At 46.8% G+C, this 21,419-nt stretch overlaps 1 protein-coding gene across 5 annotated transcripts in view; it reads right to left on the bottom strand.

Annotated features, from left to right (window-relative positions):
- VPS54 (VPS54 subunit of GARP complex) overlaps nucleotides 1-21,419 on the bottom strand; it is a 541,872-nt gene that overhangs the window by 194,086 nt on the left and 326,367 nt on the right. The gene's annotated exons all lie outside the window — the stretch shown is intronic.

Raw genomic sequence — 21,419 nt, 5'->3', positions numbered from 1 at the left:
AACAAGGCCACACACTAATATATATTGTTTCCTGTATTTAAGGCGGAGTCATGCATTTTTCTAAAGTGACTTAAAGTTTATAGTGTATCCTTGCCAGGTACGTGTAGAAAGTTACAGTAGTTGCATAATCTACTGAAGTATTTTACCCAGTCAGGTTCCTGTGACTTGGAGGTTAAGTTATAGGAAACTTGTTTTGTGACGATCTTGATAAGAGGGGGAATACCATTTGTGCTACTGGACAAAAGGGTAGATCATAGATCGGATCATAACTCCCTAGAAGCAGTTTTCAGTTGGAGTAGGGTGCCTTCCCCGGTTCCTACATGGCGGCTATGGCCCCAAACACTGGAAGACTCGGCTTTCCGTAGCACGCTATCCACAACACTCCAAAATTACTTCACGGAAAATCATAATACTGCTTCCACAGCACTGGTTGAATGGGATGCTGTAAAGGTGGTTATATGAGGGGCAGCAATCAGGCAGGAGATACATAAAAAGCTGCAAGACACAGAGGCCAATATGTCACTGCTCGAACAAGAGGCAGTGCACGACCCAACGAAACAGACACAATTGCGGGAGTCCCGAATTCAACACGCAGTAACACGTTACTAGTAACGCTGAGGTTAATAGATTATAGATCTTATACACAAGCACATCGCTCAGATGCGGACAAGTCGGGTACCTTATTGGCAAAGCTGATCAGGAATGATCCTCCCGTCACTGTCTTTAGCCGCATTAACCTGCCAGGGGGAGATACCGTGACCACGCAAAGTGCTATTAATGAAGCCTTTAGTACATACTATAGGGAGCTGTACAGTGCAACCCCTCATTTAGAGGAGTCCATTATCGAAGACTTCCTCACAGACTTGCCTTACCCACAATCTCCGACCGGTATGAAGAAGGACCTGGAGGGGCCTATCACTAGGGCAGAGAATAAGGCAGCCATGGCCGGGCTCTCACGTAATAAGAAACCGGCCCGGATGGTCTGCTGGTAGAATTCTTTGAGGCATATTCCGAAATATTGATACCACACCTGGAAGAACTCTATAAAGAGTCGCTTGAATTGGGGCACTTAACTTGCACTACTGCTCAAGCATTGGTGGTGTCACTGCCTAAACAGGATAGGGACCCGACATACATGTCGGGTTATCGCCCCTTGTCGCTACACTGCACGGAATATAAAATCTTAAGGTGTTAGCGAACAGAATTCAGCCATACCTCACCAAACTGATCCATGCTGATCAATGTGGGTTTGTTCCAGCTAGGAACACCTCACTAAATCTGTGCAGACTGCATCAGATTATGACCGCTGATCTGGCACGCTTTCCAAACGCTGGATGCATGTCCCTGGACATGCGACAGGCATTCAATACATTGTCTTGGGAATATATGTTCAGGGCCATTGAGCGCTTTTGCTTGCCTCTCACATATATACACTGGGTTAAATTGTTATACGCGACACCCACTGCAATAGTCTGAACAGGGAAGCTTATCTCCGGGGAATATGGAATCAACAGGGGCAAGCGTCCGAGCTGTCCCCTGTCCCCAATCCTGTTCATTTTGGCGTTGGAACCATTAGCATTAGCACTACGCTTACGGCGAGAGGCATCATGCTGCGGAATCCCCATAGGCACTGCTGTGCACCTTGTGTCGGCATATGCTGATGACCTTATCCTATACCTCGCTGACATGTTGAACGGTCAGGGGCAGATCCCACAGATATTTGCGGACTTTGCGACCGTATCAGGTTTACCCATTAATGACTCTAAAGCCCACGCCTTCTTCTTCCAAGAACAAATGCACCTGAATTACCTTGACTTCAGAGAGCTCCGGTTACCAGTGGCCTTGCACACTTTCAAATATCTAGGGGTTAACGTTTATCGTTCAAACACAGATATAATAGAGGGCAACCTGGGTAAGGCAATACGTGGAATATGCTCGCAGGTGGCTTTCTGGACTACATTGCCTTTATTGGCAATGGGACGCGTGGCTTTATCCAAGATAGTAGTACTTCCCCACCTTTTGTAGTATTTTACGAACTTGCCGGTACTCCTCCCTGCAACAATCTTTAATACATTAGATACTATCCTCATAGATTTAATATGGGGCTAGGGTCGATGCCGGATAAGCCTTAAGAAACTCCAAATCAACACACGGGAGGGCGGATTAGGGGCACCAGATTTCAGGGCTTATTACTATGCATGCCAAGTACAATGGCTATCATACTGGACCAGGCACATTGAGCAAGGGACGCTTCAGACCTTATTGCTACCACATAGCAAAATACCCCCAGGACTATCATATCTCCTACACACAGCACTCCACTGCTGGGAAAAAGCGCTGCAATACACTTCTAAGGGTGGCGGGTATGCCGACAACATCCCTCTGTCAGAGATACCATTGCCGACTGGCAGGCTGACGCAGCGGCCACTTGAACCCTGGACGGATGCGGGGGTGGAGACTATTGGGGCGCTCTTTAGCGATGGGACACTTCTGGATCATGACACCTTTACACGCATTACAGGAGCGCCTACCACATTATACATGTCACATGCTGCCCTAGTCCACTATGTTAAAAGACACTGGGCTCCACAGAGGGAAGAACCCCAATCAAATGTGTTTATAAAATCGCTCTACTGCATGGGGCGTGGAAGCCACTTAGTCAAATGGCTCTACCTCAGCATCCGCACACATGCCCGGGTCCAGTTAAATCTCACAAGGGCGCAATGGGTAGCAGATCTGGGACGGGACTTAACCGATAAAGAAAGGGGTAACATATTGGAATATTCGCAGAAAATACTGCGTAATGCCAAGTTGAAGTGTATCCAATGAATGATAGTACATAGGGCGTACCTGACCCCGCATAGACTACACAGAATGTACCCCGAAACGACACATCAATGCCCCCGATGTAACCTACCGGAAACAGACCTCCTACATATGTTATGGGCATGCATGGACCTAGTGGAGTTCTGGAGGGGGGTGAAACGAAAGATAGAGGATGTCACGCACCGGTCCATGGGGGACACAGCACTAGAGTACATACTAGGAGTTCGTAGGCGGACGAAAACACACAAGGTACAACTACGCTTTTTAGATTTGGCGCTTATAGTCGCAAAGAGATCGATCACTATGCGCTGGAAGTCAGCCAGAGTCCCCACTACATCTATGTGGCATAACTAATTGCTAGGTGGGCAGGAGCTGAAAGCGCGGCATTGCGCAGAGAAGAGGCCCGCGGCCTCCAGAAAAATCCAATATCCTTGGACTGGGATGCAATTGTGGGAGCCTATAAAAATATCAACCCGGATGATGTTCCCATAGTTCCCAGTACCCAATAACACCTACGATAGTATGACAAGAAGAACAGTAACACATGGTGGTTACAGAAGGTGCAGTGCGGTCAAGAATTATACACAGAGTATTTGCACTGTATGGAGTTGTCTGATTTCGGGAGGAGGGAGGGTGTTAGAAGGGTGGTGTGAGAGTGTAACCTTTCTTATAGGCGACCTGTGTAATATACTGTAGGAGAGCTTAGACCCACATCAGTTAATATATGAAGCATTCTACTGAAACACACGAGTTTGGGGTCGTAATCATGTATGTAACAGGCCTTTTAAGTCATAGGAAATGTTACTGTGCAGTTACACTGCATATCACGACTCATGTACAACCAACGTACAGTAAAGGGAAAACAAAAACCCAATAAAGTTAGTTTAAAAAAAAAAAAATAGGAAATTTGTTTAGCTCATATACACCGCAAGGTTTCTTGGCAATGAGGTAAAGAAGAGGTAACATGGTCAAAAGACTTCAAAAGAGTAGTTACACTAGCTTATACGCTTGCTGAAATAGGCAAGTCTTTAGCGCCTGTCTAAACAGAGTAATCCGGCGACTGCCATATTGTAGGGGGGGAAAGAATTCCAGATCATCTGGGACTACACAGAGAATCTAACGCCACCCCTCCTTTTCTTGTTATACTTGGGCATGGACAGGAGATTCAGGGAGGAAGAGCGAAGTCTCAGACTCAGGATACATTTCTTGAGTCTAGATTTTATGAATGAGGGACTTTCGTCAGCGAATGCTTTAAAGGTGATGTAATCTATTTTAAAGATCATCCTTTGCTCCAAAGGGACCCAAAGAAGGTCTCTCAAAAGTTTAATGATGTGGCAGTTTCTAGGCTATTTATAAACAAGGCGTGCTGCTTGGTTCTGAACAGTCTGGAGTTTGGTAATTAAAGGTTTCGGTAGGCCGATATAAAGAGAATTGGCATAGTAAAGTTGGGAGATGACCAAAGCCGTGACCACTTGGGTCAGGGCTTCAAAAGTAAGAAATCTGGCTATTTTTTAATCCTTCGGAGATTTAAGAAACAGGATGAAATTATAGATCCTAGCTGAGGTCTTAAGGAAATCTCATTATCAACAATGACTCCCAGGCTTTTAGCCAATTTCTTAGGAGGCGGAGGATTCCCCCATTTCAATGGGCCAAAAGGAGTCATTCCAAATGTTTTTCTGCTCAGGATGACAACCTCCGTTTTATCTGTATTAAGTTTGAGATAATTACTACTCAGCCAGTTGCAGATGAAACGCATCGCATTTCAGAAATGTTCCTGGAAGTAAAGAGAGACACCCTTCCTGAAAAGTAACTACAAGTCATCTGATAGTTGTAAATTGTGCAGTTCATATTGCTTAATGCTTAGATGAGAGAACGGATGTAGACTTTAAAGAGATCCGGAAAAGAGAGGAGGCTTGTGGTACCCTAAAATCCAGTTGCACTTCTGGCGCCCTAAAGGATGCAAGCCAGAGTCTCCAGGAAAGATTTTATTGAATTCAAAACTGAACTGCAGAGCCCAGCAGCCTCGACATGGTCCACCAATATATTATGGTGGACTGTGTCGAAGGCCGCCGATAGATCCAGAAGAACCAATGCAGAAGTGAAGCCTTCATCAAATTCCTACCCACATCATCTACTCCCTCACTCATATCTTCAGGACCTCCCAGACCACCTCATGCCACCTAAAAGGCATCCTCCATGCTGCAGCATATCACAAAGGTTTATAAGAAAAAGTTATTTTCCTTTGGTAACACTATTTCTAGTGGATACTCTACCTGGAGGTTTCTCATCTTGTGAATATTCCCCCAGGAATAAAACTTAATTCCCAAACTTAAAAGCAGTACTCCTGTGCACCAGTAGGTGGTGTTGTGTGGCTCTGTATTGAAGTCATTCCGGTCCTGAAGATATGAGTGAGGATGCATATAATCACCACCCAGGCGCGCTGACTTTCGTAGGCTTGTTCGGGCCCACAGACGCCGAGCCCATCTGCAAACTGACTAGACCAAAGTGCAGATCTCTAGTTTGCAACCTTCTTAGCAGAAAAAGAGCATTTCACAGAAAGAAGAGATGTAAGTGCAGTGAGTAATGTGCAGTTGGATGGAATATCTATCAGAAAGAGGATTACTGGAGGTAAGTAAAGTTTTCTTCTGAGGGATACTTCGAGCCGCAGATCCTCATCTTGCGAGCAGATAGTAGTAGTTTTGTGGAATGGCTCAGACCAAAACGTCTTGCAGGAACAAAAGGCTAAAATGACCATCCTACAAACTTGACTGTCAAGAGAGTAGAGCTTCATGTATGTGTTCAATTATGCCCCTGTAGCAGCCTGACAGATATCCAGGACAGGTACTCTGCTTGCAAAAGAGTAGTAGCAGCCTTAGCACAAGTGGAATGAGCCCTTTGGGGGCTGCTTTTTAGCAAAATTTATATCCATAGATACAGTTCTTTTATGCACTACATTGACCTCCTTTGCCCCCAAGAAAACCACATAGAGCAGATTGTCAACTCAGTGTTCCATTGTAAGATCAATATGAAAGGGGAGGGCTCTCTTGGATACAAGCAATGCACCCCTTTTTTGAGAAGGGTGATAGCATGTCCAAGGTGAAAGGGTGTTACAACGTTAGGCAGGAATTCTGATGTATTCAAAACCAGCTGGTCAGGAGACTTAGCGGCATGCCCCGCCACTTTGGGCGGGAGACCCCTTGCACAAGTAAACAATTTTAACTTCTGATAACAACACCGCTTGCTGGCGGTTTATATCACATCACATGGGGTATATCGTCTGAGTTTCTCTTCCATCTTTTATTGCCTCCTAATCAATCATAGGGGTGTTGTTAGCTCTATCGACCTCTCCAATTCAGTGCACTTGTCTGACCATCTTCGCATCGTTCTTTATCTCAGTGCCCTAGCCTCTTTTCCCTTGAAAACCCGGAGGAATTTCATCTATGCCGTTCCTTCACAGCATCCTCCTATGAACTAATCTTTTCTCACTATATATCAGAGCACTAGAATTCAGTGTCGACGGCGACCGGTACTGTTATGGCCCGGAACATACGCAATGAGGGTGAGGACTTTCTCGTGGTTTGAGACTCACGTATTTTGCAATAGCTATACTTTCCATACTAATTTTTAGTGTGACAATTCACTATATTATCTTCATCACCTGAATGTTCGTCGACTGATTTAATACAGTTTGGCTGCATCAAGCATGTCACTGCCCAAGGGCCATTTGCATGCGTTTGACGCACTATCACCATTTGAATCAATAGTATTGGTCCCGAATGAAATGATATTGTATCGCTTTATTTTCTGACTGTTTTAACTGTTTTTACCTTTACAGGTTAACACTTGATAATCTTTGTTGATACCAGAGGTACCCCCACATTTTTTAGGGTGCTGTAAGGGTGGCCGCTTTTCACTGTAGTGTTGGGTGTCCACCACCAAAAAATGTGTAGGTAGTATGCAATTAGGTCCTGAGGAATTGCCATCGATTTGATAGTAGGGCAAGAAACATGTCGACCTCATTTTTTAGCGTATAAATGCACAACATAGAGTGACTATACGCGACTCTTTTATTTTAATTAGGGGAGTAGCCAACTTCATTAAAATTATTTTGATTGGACTATTTTCCCTATTTTAACTTCACTTTACACTCCACATTCACCTACACTAGGACCCTTACTCGCACTTCACCTGTCGGCTTTGGAATAAAGATCTCCGATTAAGTAGGCCCCATCACGGGCGCCTGATCGGGCATTGCAGCGCCGGCCCGAGTAGGAGCAGACCCGATGATGAAGCAAGACACCTACCTGTCAGGTGTGTGAGGGTCTTTTTCCAATAAGGAGATCACTCTCCTGTATTGTACTGGTTTCAACACCACAGTTATTACCTGTCATCTTTCTTTCCGTTAGGAACTGCATACTCATTGCTTACCCCTAAGACAGCATGGTGCCAATTTTTCCTCCCAAAACAAATGTAACATTTCCTTCCAGAAAACGAACTTTAGGACAATGGTACAAGCCTTAGTGCTATTCTACTTCGACAGAGGCAACATCCTGTTATTCGACCTCCCAGACCACCTCATGCCACCTAAAAGGCATCCTTCATGCTGCAGCACATCACAAAGGTTTATAAGAAAAAGTTATTTTCCTTTGGTAACACTATTTCTAGTGGATACTCTACCTGGAGGTTTCTCATCTTGTGAATATTCCCCCAGGAATAAAACTTAATTCCCAAACTTAAAAGCAGTACTCCTGTGCACCAGTAGGTGGTGTTGTGTGGCTCTGTATTGAAGTCATTCCGGTCCTGAAGATATGAGTGAGGATGCATATAATCACCACCCAGGCGCGCTGACTTTCGTAGGCTTGTTCGGGCCCACAGACGCCGAGCCCATCTGCAAACTGACTAGACCAAAGTGCAGATCTCTAGTTTGCAACCTTCTTAGCAGAAAAAGAGCATTTCACAGAAAGAAGAGATGTAAGTGCAGTGAGTAATGTGCAGTTGGATGGAATATCTATCAGAAAGAGGATTACTGGAGGTAAGTAAAGTTTTCTTCTGAGGGATACTTCGAGCCGCAGATCCTCATCTTGCGAGCAGATAGTAGTAGTTTTGTGGAATGGCTCAGACCAAAACGTCTTGCAGGAACAAAAGGCTAAAATGACTATCCTACAAACTTGACTGTCAAGAGAGTAGAGCTTCATGTATGTGTTCAATGATGCCCCTGTAGCAGCCTGACAGATATCCAGGACAGGTACTCTGCTTGCAAAAGAGTAGTAGCAGCCTTAGCACAAGTGGAATGAGCCCTTTGGGGGCTGCTTTTTAGCTAAATTTATATCCATAGATACAGTTCTTTTATGCACTACATTGACCTCCTTTGCCCCCAAGAAAACCACATAGAGCAGATTGTCAACTCAGTGTTCCATTGTAAGATCAATATGAAAGGGGAGGGCTCTCTTGGATACAAGCAATGTACCCTTTTTTTGAGGGGTGAGGCATGGAAAGAACACCAGAAGGGTGATAGCATGTCCAAGGTGAAAGGGTGTTACAACTTTAGGCAGGAATTCTGATGTATTCAAAACCAGCTGGTCAGGAAAAAGTGATGTGTAAGACAGATGGACAGAGGGCCTGAAGCACGCCCACACACCAAGTCGATCTTATGGCAATTAAAAATACAGTTTTTAATGTTAAAAGACACAATGGACAAATGTGCATCAGCTCAAAAGTGGTGTACATACGGAAGGTAGGAACCAGATTTAAGTCCCACTGTGGGGTCACAAAGAGTTTTGGTGGAAACAAATGCTGCAAACCTTTGAGAAACCTCATCACAACAGTTGATTTACATAAAGAAGGCTGATAGGCAACCATAAAAAAGCCAAGGCATTGAACCTTCAACAAGGCTCAACGCAAGTCCTTTTTGGGCCAACAACAAAACAAACACTTTAAACAGCTTATCTTCCAGGGAGTCAATCTGGCAGGTGATGCACCAAGCCACAAACTTGACCCAGCATCTGGCATATACTGATTCTGTCGCTAAATCTCAATGCTTGGAGGTGCAATTGCAAAGCCCCCGGTGCAAGATCCACTGAGACACTAGTTTGACTTGTGCTAGGTTGGCCTTAAATTTCTTCAGAACTCGAGTCAGGAGGAGTAGAGGTGGAAGGCATATGGGAGTCCTGAGCTGCACTTTAGGCGTAATGTGTCTCAAAGAAGAAGCTGTCTTTGGAACTCAAGCATGCAAAAAGATTGACACTGGGAGTTCTCTGTGGTGGCAAACAAATCAAGCCTTGTTTAACCCCATTGCAAGAAAAAGCCCTACGCCACCTCCAGGTGTAACTGCCATTCAAGATCTGCTAGGTGTCGGCAACCGACTTCACCTGCCTTGGCATTTAGAGATTCCCACCAGGTGGTTCACAACCAGAGAAATGCTCTGGCGAGTCAGACACTTCCAGAGGGGCATGACTCCTATCACAGGACCCTAGACCCACTTTAACCCTGCTTGTTCCAGTACCACATGGCTGTAGTGTTGTCTGTGAGAAGATGCAGCAGCCATTCCTTAATGGCTGGTGGGAGGGCCTTCAATGCTAAATGGATTGCCTGCAACTTCAACAAATTAATGTGGAGGAGGGTACCCACTGGAGACCAGAGTTATCTGATGTCCAACTCTCCCAGATGACCTTCCAAGCCCAGTAGTGATTCATCCATTACCAATGTCAGGGTCACCACTGTCAGCGTGAGGAGTCTGCCGCTAGTCCAATCGTGGTCTACCAGCCACAAGTGCTGATCTTTGTAGTCTCATCCAAAATCTGAACGGAACCAGATAGGTGATGTGCCCACTGGGAATTTATATCTTCTGCATAGCTCTCATGTGCCATCTGGCATGATGGACTAGCAGGATGCAAGAGGCTAATAGTCCCAGCAGCCGCAACATCATCTTCGCTGAGATCCAAGAAAGGGGCTGAAACATAGGGATCATTGCTCGAATATCCTGGACTCTCCGCTCTAGGGAAAAGGCATGAAACTGCACAGTATCCAAGATGGCGCTGTTGAAGGCGTGCATCTGTGAAGGACTTATGTGTGACTTTGGCATGGCCGCCGTCATCTGGAGGTGGTCTGCGACTGCCTGGGGTGAGCCTGCCATCAACAGCCAATCATCGGGGTACGGGAAGACTGGCACATCTGACCTCCGAAAGTGCGCTGCTACCAGCGTCATTACTTTTGTGAACACTTATGAAGCCAAAATGGATTACCTCAAAGTGATAGTCCTTCTGGGCCACTGTGAACCACAGATAACGCCTGTGGGACTGAGAATAAGAATATGGAAATAAGTGCCCTGCAATTCCAAGGCTACCATCCAGTCTCCAGGATCCAGGGCAGACAAAACTTGGGCCAGCATGAACATCTTGTTTTTCTCCTTCTGCAAGAAGGCATTTTAGAGGGTAAAGATCTAAAATAGGATGAAGCTCTCCATCCTTTTTTGGCACAAGGAAGTAGCAGAAATACCACCCAGTTCCTACTTTTTAGGCTGGAACCCTCTCTATGGCCCCTGCTGGCCAAACAGGCCTGCACCTCCTGCTGCAAAACTGATAAGTGGTTCTCACTCACCCACGCTGTTGGGGGTGGAAGCTCCTGGCTCTCCACTCATGGGCCATGTGCTTTGTCACCATACGCAGGGCCTCTCAAACCTTCATCCTCATTGAATTGCCTCCATTCACAGTATGGGCTCCTAGCTGTAGATCTTACATTGTTCAGGATCAATGGGAATGCACCACTCAAGCGACTCCGCAGGGGCCCATCATTCTCCCTGTCTAGCACAGCCTGAGTCCTTGTCATGCTCTACTATATAGTGCCTTGCTGTCAGTCAGCGCAAGGGGCACCCTGGATGGCCCTATTGGTGCCTTGTTCATACTGATACCTCATTACTGCTGGGCCCTCAGGCGGCGACCGTACTCTACCTTCTGATGCCTTGTCGCTTTACAGGGATCTGGGCTCAATCGTCCAGAGGCCTCACTGAAAATGTAGCCCGTGCATCACCCAGGGTTGCACAGTGGCTTACCAGAAGGTCCGTAATGGCTTAGTAGGGGTTCAGGTCATCTCTGTTTCCGCCAGGCACGTCCTAGCTGCTGCTTGTCCTGTTCCACTGGGCTCTTGCCGGCGGCTTTCGGGGGGCCCCACACCACAGCTAGCAAGGTGCCCAACGTCTCAGATGATTTCAAAGGAAGGGGGTGGGCCGAGGTGGCTTGGGGGGGACCGAGAGGCCTTCTTCCAACTGTGTAGCTGGGACACCACAGCCTGCACTATACCCTTGCCACCTTGTTGCGCTGCCTCGGGGCTTGCAGCTGATGAATGTCACGCTTGGCAAGTTCGGACAGGGCCCTAGTCTGCTGTCCACACTTCTGGGAAAGCATGCATTGTCCAATGGCCCAGGATGGCAATGGATGGAGTCACCAGATAACCAAACAGCTGAGGCGGGGACGGGAGTTCCCGAGTTAAGTACTCTGTGCCATCTTGCGCTTAGCCACGCCACCTTGTCTAGTATTTTAACACTGATGTTTAGTAAGGAGATCAGACAGTAAGGATGGCATAATGTTGGTCTTTACTTGATTTGGCTTTTACGGAGATATTCGCTTCAGTCATGAATACTGTGATTTTTTTGTCTTCAATAATCTCAATAAAAAGTGTTGGCAAGCAAGGGAGTACCTGCGTTGCAAATCTTTTATAAAAGGATGCCATGAACCTGTCCTAGCCTGGTTCCTTTGGTGTATATAACCCCCATTATCTTCTGCTGTGAAATGGGATCCTTCACTGACTCAGCGCAGTGTTTGGGTGTTTAGCTACCACTACGGAGACTAAGTATGCTGTGTGGGCTCCGAGGGAGGTATGTTTTGAAGCATCGAAATTCTGCTAATAGATGCGAAAAGCTTTTCTTTTGTCAGTTGTTTGTACCATCTTTAATCTTGCTTACGCACCAATGTGTCTGGAGCACCCTCAATTTGTGTGCCAGCAGTCTACCTAGTTTTTTGCTACTTTCATGGAAGCATGTTACTTTTCAAATTAATATGAAGTGGGTTAGTGTGAAAAGTTGTCCCTGAATTGCAATTAGTTTGCTCCAATTCTTCTTGTAAGGAATTTGACATATAGTATTGTTCTAACTCCTTTTTCCAGGGTTAACTCACGCATGCGCCTAAGGCAACCTGCTCCTCAGATGACTGCTTTAATGCGCCTCACACTACTTTTTTCCCAACCCACATATCATTGATTGTTAGGTACTCTTTAATTTTCCCCGTATTTTCTTGTAGGACCATTAGATTATCAATAGATAGATAGATTATCATTATGGTGTTTCAAAGCTACTATGTCCCTTGAAATAGTTGTTCAGCCAATTTAGGGTAATTGTAACAAGGCCAGGGTCCTTAAAGTGTTTCAGTCACTATCAAGAGGTAGTCTAGGTGACCGTATGGCTAATTTGCGTGTTGCCAGAGCCAATCATTTCTAAGACTCAGGGCTTCGAGACAAATTTATTCTTATTGTTACAGTTCTGGGGCTCCCCATGCCCTCTGTTAAGACATATCTAAAGTGGCATTCACAAGAATGTGGAGGTCGATCCCATTCAGCAATGAAGCAGTTACAAATTCAGCTATTTCATGCAGTCTATGATTAATTTTCCTGCTCAAGTTTAGGCACATACATAAGTGCTAGTGTAATGGGGCTGCCATTCCACATTCCATTGACTGCCACCCATCTCTCCACCTTGTTTGTTTTTTGTGTGGTATTTGATAAATGCTCTTCTGGAATTTAGGAATATAGTAACCCTGGTTCTCTTGCTGTGGGCCAAGGCATGCTATTGAAAGTATTGGGACTTCAATCCACACAGGTCTAATTTGAGTAGGTAGAATTCCTGCAAGAAACATACATTAGCGCTCGTATCTTGCAATCCTTTTAGTAAGTTCACCCTTTTGGGGCGGGTGGCTATTAAGGCACCTACCATTATTTCAGAGTGTGAGGCACCATTATTAAAAGTTTGGTGTGAAAGGCCATCACACAAAATGTTATTTTTGCCTGTGGTGGTTGCTCCTTGAGGTTGTTTCTGTTGCACAGAGGTTGGCTTTCACGCCCCCATCATTCTGCCCTTCCAAACAGCCCAACATCCCAAGTAGAAACAGTAACCAACAACATTAAACGTGAACCTATTAAATTCCATGGGAAACCAGTTATCCCTGTGTCCCCAAGGGTTTGTTACCAGGAAAAAGTATGATAAGCTCTACTGATATCCCAAAGTTATAGATAGTAGCAGTAATTGATACTGTTGACTTTCCCAGACCACCAACCTCCCACCTTCCCACCTGGTAGGTATCTTGCTGTCAAGATCCAAGCCCTCTCCATTAGGGGGAGGATACGCAAGAAGTGAAGTGTCTCTTATCTGGTCAGAGAAGGCCTACTGAGTCAACTCACAGCTCTGCATTACCAACTCAATCTGCAGAGATGCTGCATTACCCTGCAACACTTTCTTTGCTTGCTTTGGTTTTGCTTGGTCTGAGCAGTGGGTTCTGTGTTAGCGTGTTCCTGGACTCGATTGACCTCTGGCTGATTGTATCTCTTTCTGATTTGGCAGTGGGTGGTCATCTTATTCACCTTGATTCAGGCTCAAGATAGTCTGAACTTCCTTGATGGATTCTGTGGTTCATGTTTTGCCTCCCAGGTGAAGATCCTTTATCTTTATTTAACAACTCTTGCTTTTAGCAAGTCTGCACTTCGTTTGAAGGGTTTCCTTTTAGCCAAAGTTGTTGGGAAGAGGTCTTGGAAATTGTACACCATTGAAAGAGTTTGAGCCTTACTTGAATGAACGAATGAATGACCAGATTTGTTAAGCGCACAGCTACTCAAAAAGGGTGTCCCAGCGTTAAACCGGACAGTAGGAAAACAAAGGGAGGAAAAAGGAAGATAGAATGTAAAGAGCGACATCTTGAGTTTCTTTCTGAAAAGAGCCTCTTCTTCCATTTGTTGAAATTCTGCTTGGAGCCTATTCCAGGTCTGAGGTCCCAGGTATGAGAAGGATCTGCACCCTGATTTGGTAAGGTGGACACTAGGAATTGCGGCCTACTTTGGACATACTTGCTACTTTGATTGCGCAGTGGTAGATGTGAACCTGTACAAAAGGCATGAAAGAGCCAGCTCTCATCAGAGGAGGGATCCTGGTGCCTGTCCATTTTGATCCACAACAACTTACATATTTCTATAATGGCATTGAAGACATCCGTGAAGTAAACCAGCAAATCAGCGTAGGCAATGTCTCCAGGTATAAAAGGGTGCAAATACAATTATGTAAGAATCTGTTTTCTAGATTTTCTAATTTTTCTAGAAGGAAAATGTATTGTTCCTCAAATTGAGTGTGCGGTCACAATCCTCAAATTGTTCATTAAGGTTAGTATCCAACTAGCTGACAACAGTTAACACATCACTGATATCTCTTTTTATATTACACAGATCTTACTATTAGTCTGAACTGACCTCATTAATTTCATCTTTAAGTTCCTGAAGTGCTTGTAGCAGGAAATCCTTAGTGGTCGAATAACTTGGGATCCACTAGGATCCTGGTTTGTGCCTCTCTCTGTTCCTAGTTCCACAGCATCACTGTTCATCTTGTGGGCTGACCTTTGTTGTAGGAGGTCTTTGATATTGGAGTCCTTTCTATGCACTTCTCCAGTCTTGATGTCTGCCTTGCAAAGGAGGGATTAGCCTAAGCGTAACTCTGGTTGCGATGTTTTGGGGAGTTCCACAAAAGGTATGCTTCTGTTGACAATTGTATTTTCACTAGTCACTTCTTAGAAGGAATGTTGAAGGGGTCCCCAAAAGACCCCCTCACTGCACTACCAAAGAGTCCCCCTCAAGAGTGCTGCACTTTTGAGTTTCAACAAGCAGACAGTATATGCATGGATCTTTTTGTCCACTGGGGGTTGGGGTGCAGAGTTTGCGTTGCAAGACCATCCATGGCCACCTGAGTGTCAACTGGATGTTCCCCTCACTGCCAGGGCCTTTGGGTGATGCTTCAGGGTGTTAAGGAATGTTACTTGTCCATCATGGAGGACGGGGATTGCCCCCCCCTCTTTGTAAAGTGGGGTGGAGGGTTGTACTCCCCTGTGCCGCCTACCATAATGTGTCTCACAGTCCAACACATCTTGAAGGCACTGCCTCTTTCAGTTTCCCAGTCTAACTAGAAAACTGGCTGGTGTCCTCCTAAGGTTTTTTCTTGCTGTGCGAGTGATCCCAGTCTGATGGCCCAGCCCTAGGCAGAGCACCGGCAGAGACATTCCCAGAGGCTCCCAGAGGCTGCAGGCAAATATATGGATTAATTGTGGGCTCAAGTGGTGCCCTCTTGGGAGTCCGCTCTGCTGTGCGTGTGTTTGCAGCACAATACTCTTGGTGGTGCCCCTGCCTCCACAACAGGCTGTGGTAAGGGTAAGCATATTTATTAATTGTAGTGTTCAGTTCAAAATGGTTGTCCAAATAGACTGGGGCAGCCCAGTGCTGCCCTCCCAGCATTCCCTACTCAGCAGTCGCATGTGCTATACAGTTCAGAGTGAGCAGTCACCACCGCGCGCCCCAGCTTTGGTAGATGTGTGATTGTCCTCTAGATTTATGCATTTCTAGGTCGAGCTCCGGGGAGGTCCTCTCCCACTAAGGAGCATTTTATGGAGAGCAGGTCTTGGGTTTGGGATTATGTGCTTCTCTGCAGGCAGGTCCCTCAACAGCCATGCAAGGTGGGTTGCAGTTAAAAGGCAAGCCTAACATGTTCCAGACCGCCATGCCTATCAAGCAGGTCTCCTCAGTCTGGCAGAACATGGACTCCCCTCCACCACTGTGGTCTTCTGCTACGGACAGATCGCCTCAGGTGCAACTCTAGGTCTGCTGCGGGTGCCATCTTGGCACTCCTCAGAGTGAATGTCATGAGCTGTCTCAGTGCAATTGTTTCTTTAGCTATGTCTGCAGGATGACCTGCCCTTCCCTGTCTGAGCATCAAGGTTGATAAATGCAGGGCCAGTGAAGGCTTGCTGTAGATAAACAATAAGAGACTGAGTGACAGATCGGGCTGCTCTGGATCAGGTGCCCACCATCTTGTGTGCTTGGCCACACCTACCTACAAATGCAAATGACACCCCTGATTCTCAATGAAGACTTTAGAGTATTGAGGTAACTTGTAACTCTGGACCACAGTGACAGTGGAAACACCCTTCTAAACAGGCTTCCTATAGTGGCCCGTGCCTCCTTAGTGCTGTGCATCAATCTGCTTTCTTTTTTGTTATGAGAGGCAGAACAATAAGGAATATGCTACTTACCAGTATGCATCTGTTCTTGGCATGTAGAGCTGCAGATCTATACACTGTGCATAGATCGCCATCTGGTGTTGGGCCCGGATGTTTGCAGTTTGTTTTTGTTCTTGGACAATCTTTGAAAGTCACGAGTTCGGTGACTCCTCCTTTGGTCCGTACTGCGCATGGGCTTCGGCTCCATCCTCAGATTGTTTTTCGCCAGCAGGGAAAAGATAGAGCGTAGTGATAATAGTAATGAAACCCATGTGTGTTGTAGCTAAATAAGATAGACTGGAACGGATACAGGTAGCCGGGGAGGCGGGTGGGCGTGTATAGATCTGCAGCTCTACATGCCAAGAACAGATGCATACTGGTAAGTAGCATATTCCGTTCGAGGCATATGAGCTGCAGATTATACACTGTGCATAGATTATATAGCAGTACCCAACCCTAGCGGCGACCACCGGTATCCGTTGCAGTGGTTTGAAACAGTGTCTTTAGTACAGCCTGGCCCACACTAGCTTGTTGCTTGGAGTGCACGTCTACACAGTAATGTTTTGTGAAGGTGTGCGGTGTTGACCATGTGGCTGCTTTGCAGATGTCATCTAAGTGTATGTTCCCTAGAAAAGCCATAGAAGCCCCTATCTTTCTTGTAGAGTGGGCTTTAGGTGGAACAGATAATGTTCTTTTTGCTTTGTGATAGCAAATTTGTATGCACTTTACAATCCACCTAGCTATCCCTGATTTTGAGATGGGGTTGCCTTTATGCGGTGGAGAGAAGGAAAGAAACAATTGTTTAGTCTTCCTGAAAGGTTGCGTTCTTTGTATGTAGTACAGTAAAGCCCTTTTAACATCAAGTGTATGTAGAGCCCTTTCCGCAACAGATTGAGGTTGCGAGAAAAAAACCGGTAATTCCACCGATTGATTGAGATGGAAGGGGGAAATGACCTTAGGCAGAAATTTTGGATTTGTGCGAAGTATCACCTTGCTGTGATGTATCTGTAAAAAGGGTTCTTGTATAGTGAACGCTTGTATTTCGCTAACCCTTCTAAGGGAAGTGATAGCTACGAGGAAAGCTGTTTTCCAAGTAAGGAACTGTAGCTCGCATTTATGCATTGGTTCGAAAGGCGGACCCATTAGCCTTGTAAGAACTACGTTTAGATTCCACACAGGTGAGGGTGGTGCCCTGGGCGGAATTACTCTTTTAAGGCCTTCCATGAAAGCTTTAATAGCAGGCACTCTGAAAAGTGATAAATGCTGTCTGTTTTGCAGGTAAGCAGCAATTGCTGCTAGGTGTAGACGGATGGATGAGTATGCCAGGTTACACCTTTGAAGATGGAGCAGATAGCATATGATGTGCTGTATGGATACATCTAAAGGGTTGATAGTATTGTTACGGCAGTAAACAACAAATCTCTTCCACTTTGCGGCATAGCATGCTCGAGTGGTAGGACGTCTGGCTTCCCTGATAATGTTCATGCAATCAGGGGGAAGGTTAAGGTATCCAAATTCTAAGATTTCAGGAGCCAGATCGCAAGATTGAGCTGAGCTGGGTCCGGGTGCCTGATTTCTCCATGGTTCTGGGTTAGGAGGCATGGGGACAGGTGCAGTTTTTGGTGTGGTACCACCGAGAGCTGTAGTAGTGTGGTGTACCACGGCTGCCTGGCCCATGTTGGAGCTACCAGAATGAGTGTGAGGGAGTGCTGTTGTAGCTTCCTTACCACTAATGGAATTAGCGGGAGAGGTGGAAAGGCGTATGCAAATTTGCCTGACCAGTTCATCCATATCGCATTGCCTTTGGACAATGGGTGTGGGTATCTGGCAGCGAAGCTTGGGTATTTTTTGTTTTCGTGGGTGGCGAAGAGGTCTATTTGAGGATGCCCCCACTTGTGAAAGAATGGGTGAAGAACTTGTGGATGCAGTTCCCATTCGTGCATGTGTTGCGTTTGTCTGCTGAGCAGATCTGCCATGGTGTTTTGTATACCTGGGACGTGTTGTGCCAGGAGAAAGATTTTTTGTGGGATTGCCCATCTCCATATGCTCTGTGCTAAGCGAGAGAGCTGGGGAGAGTGTGCCCCCCCCTGTTTTTGAATATAATACATTGCAGTCATATTGTCTGTGCGAATGAGGACTGCTTTGGCTGAGATTTGTTTCTGAAACGATTTCAGGGCTAGAAAGATCACCAATAACTCCAGATGGTTGATGTGGAGTAACCTTTGTTGTGGCGTCCATACACCTTGCACTGTGAGGTGTAATAGGTGCGCTCCCCAGCCGGAGAGCGATGCGTCCGTTGTTAGAATCACCTGAGGAACCGGGTCCAGGAACGGTCGCCCTTTGGAAAGGTTTGTGGTGTTCCACCACTGCAGAGAGCGATGGGTGCGACCCTCCACCAACACCAGATCCGTAAGCTGTCCCTGGGCCTGGTTCCACTGGCGTGCTAGGCACTCTTGGAGTGGACGCATGTGGAGTCTTGCATGAGGCACTATGAAGATGCAAGATGCCATCATCCCTATTAGCTTCATGAACACTCTTGCTGAGAGAGAGTGCTGAAGAAGGAATCTTTGGCGCAAGGCTTGTATGCGTGCGATTTTGGCTGAATTGGGATAGGCTATAGCTTTTGAGGTGTCTATCGTGGCACCGAGGTATTGCTTTGTGTGAGACGGTATCAGCTGGGACTTTTGGTGGTTCACCGTGAAGCCCAGCTGGTGGAGTAGTTGGATGGTAGTGTTTGTATGTTGCACACACTGGTTGTAGGACGCGGCTTTTATTAGCCAGTCGTCCAAGTAGGGGAAGACGTGAATGTGTTGTCTTCTGAGGTGTGCTGCCACTACTGCTAGGCATTTGGTAAACACCCGTGGTGCGGTTGTGACCCCGAAGGGGAGAACCTTGAACTGATAAAGTTGGCCGTCCACCACAAATCTGAGGTACTTTCTGTGAGAAGGGTGTATTGGAATATGAAAGTATGCGTCTTTCAAGTCCAGTGTAGTGAGAAAGTCGCCCTGACAGAGGAGTGGGAGAACTTGTTGGAGAGTTACCATGTGAAAATGGTCTGAATGTATGTATGCATTTAGAGGCCGGAGGTCTAGAATGGGCCGTAGGGTCTCGTCTCTCTTTGGTATCAGAAAGTACAGAGAGTAGACCCCTAAATTTTGCTGATTGACGGGGACCTGCTCTATAGCTTGTTTTTGCAGGAGGGAGAGTACCTCTTGTTTCAGCAGTGTGGTATGTTCTTGTGACATTGTACGGTGCCTGGGTGGAATATTTGGGGGGGTAGATGTTAGTTCGAGACAGTACCCTGACCGAATAATTTGGGTCACCCATTTGTCTGATGTTATGGTCTCCCAGGTTTGAAAAAAGTCTTGTAGTCTGCCCCCGACTGGAGTGGAATGGTCTGGGGGCAGCGGGGGAAAATCATTGTGTGGGCGGAGTGGCAGAACGGGTGGTGTTGGTTTTGCCCCTGCCTTTATTATTGTTCCCTCTATATCCACCTCTTTGATAGCCCTTTGAGAAGGTAGTCTGAGGGGGGAATTGTAGGAGGTAGAGGCGTTGTCAGCAGAGTAACCTCTGCCAGTGCCTCGAAAGGAGGAACGGCGAAAGGAGCGTCTAGGGGTGTGGGATTGTAATGCCCCCATAGACTTCGCTGTATCTGTATCCTTCTTCATTTTTTCCAGGGCTTCATCTACTTTTGGGCCAAATAAGTGTTGCTGGTCAAAAGGGTGGTTCAATATAGATGCTTGGACCTCCGGCTTAAAGCCTGAGATTCTGAGCCAGGCGTGGCGGCGAAGCAGAACACTGGTGTTTATAGCCCTGGAAGCTGTGTCTGCTGCGTCAAGGGCACATTTAATAGAGGTGTTGGTAATGATCTTTCCCTCTGATTAGTTCATGAGCCTTGTTTTTATATTTCTCTGGGAGATGTTGCATGAGAGCCTCCAGCTCATCATAGTGCGCTCTGTCGTACCGTGCCAGCAGCGCTTGCGTGTTGGCGATGCGCCACATATTGGCAGCTTGCGAGGCAGTGCGTTTGCCTGAGGCATCTAAGAGCTTGGACTCCTTATCGGGTGGTGGAGCCTCACCTGATGACTGAGAATTGGATCGCTTCCTAGCTGTGGATACCACTAATGAGTCTAGGGGTGCAGGTCCTTTAATATAGGCAGGATCTGTGGGGGCTGCCTTATATTTCTTCTCTATTCTGAGGTTTAAGACCCCAGCCCTGACTGGGTCTTTGAAAACCTCTGCCGCATGTTTGGTCACCCCTTTAAGCATGGGCAATATGGCAGTGGATTTCTCTGCGATGTCAAAAGTGTCAAGTAGGAAGTCTTCCTCAACTGGATCAATGTGTAACTCCACCCCATGATAGTGTGCCGCCCGCTGCAACAAGTGGTGGAACCCCAGGCAGTCCTCTGGTGGAGATGGCCTGGATGGATAAAGATCATCCTGAGGCACATCTGGGACGTCTGGATTATGATAATCCTCCCATGGGTCTGGTGTGCCCGGAGGAGTGGGGTCCTGTGGGGCATCTGTTGGATCATAGTATGGATCCCCTTGGTCATCAGGGTCTGGAGACGGGGTTGGAGAGCGATGAGGCAAGGGTGGAGAAGGTGGAGGCGGAGATGGGGGAGGTGGAGGAGGTGGAGGTGGTGGGGAGGGTACTCTGAAGGGGGATGTGGCAGAGTCCTTCCGTTTTGGCGGTGGAGGAGGAGCTAACTTGTCTAAATGTCTTTTCTTGGAAGACAAAGTCAAATGTCCAGTCTTTGGATCCTTTGTTAAAGTCTTTTGACGAGGATCTGGCGTGAATAGCTCCTCCGGCACCGATTCCTCTATCGGTGCCGATGTTTTCGGAACCGACGGCTTCGTTGGTTTATCCGTGCCATGCTTTTTCGGGGCCTCCGATTTTTTGTTCGGTGCCGAGGCAGGCTTCGGCACGGGAGCGTCGGTGCCGAGGGATTTATGTTTGGTCGGCACCGAGAGGCCAGGTTTCGACACCGATGGCTTCGGAACGGAGCTTGGTGTAGTTTTCTTCGGCGCCGAAGGGTGTTTTTCGGCGCCGCTAGTAGGCTGGCTCGAGCCCGAGCCGCCGGGAGACTTATGATGCCTCTTCACCGGGCCCGAAGGTGGGGTGATGGAAGCGATGTGCTTGGTTATCCCTAGGCCCGGAGGCGAAGGTGTAACCGGAGTCTCTTTCGGTATGGGCGCGGGAGTGGGAGGGGGTAGAGTACTCACGACCCTCTGCGCCGGTGTGATCTCCTCCACGTCGGAGTCGTCGGCCTCTGAAGCGCTGACGACATCGTCCTCCTG

Source organism: Triturus cristatus, chromosome 6, assembly GCF_964204655.1.
Source record: "Triturus cristatus chromosome 6, aTriCri1.1, whole genome shotgun sequence".
Lineage (NCBI taxonomy): Eukaryota > Metazoa > Chordata > Amphibia > Caudata > Salamandridae > Triturus > Triturus cristatus.
Note: the sequence above shows the minus strand (reverse complement) of the source record. Positions and strands in the feature narration are given on the sequence as shown.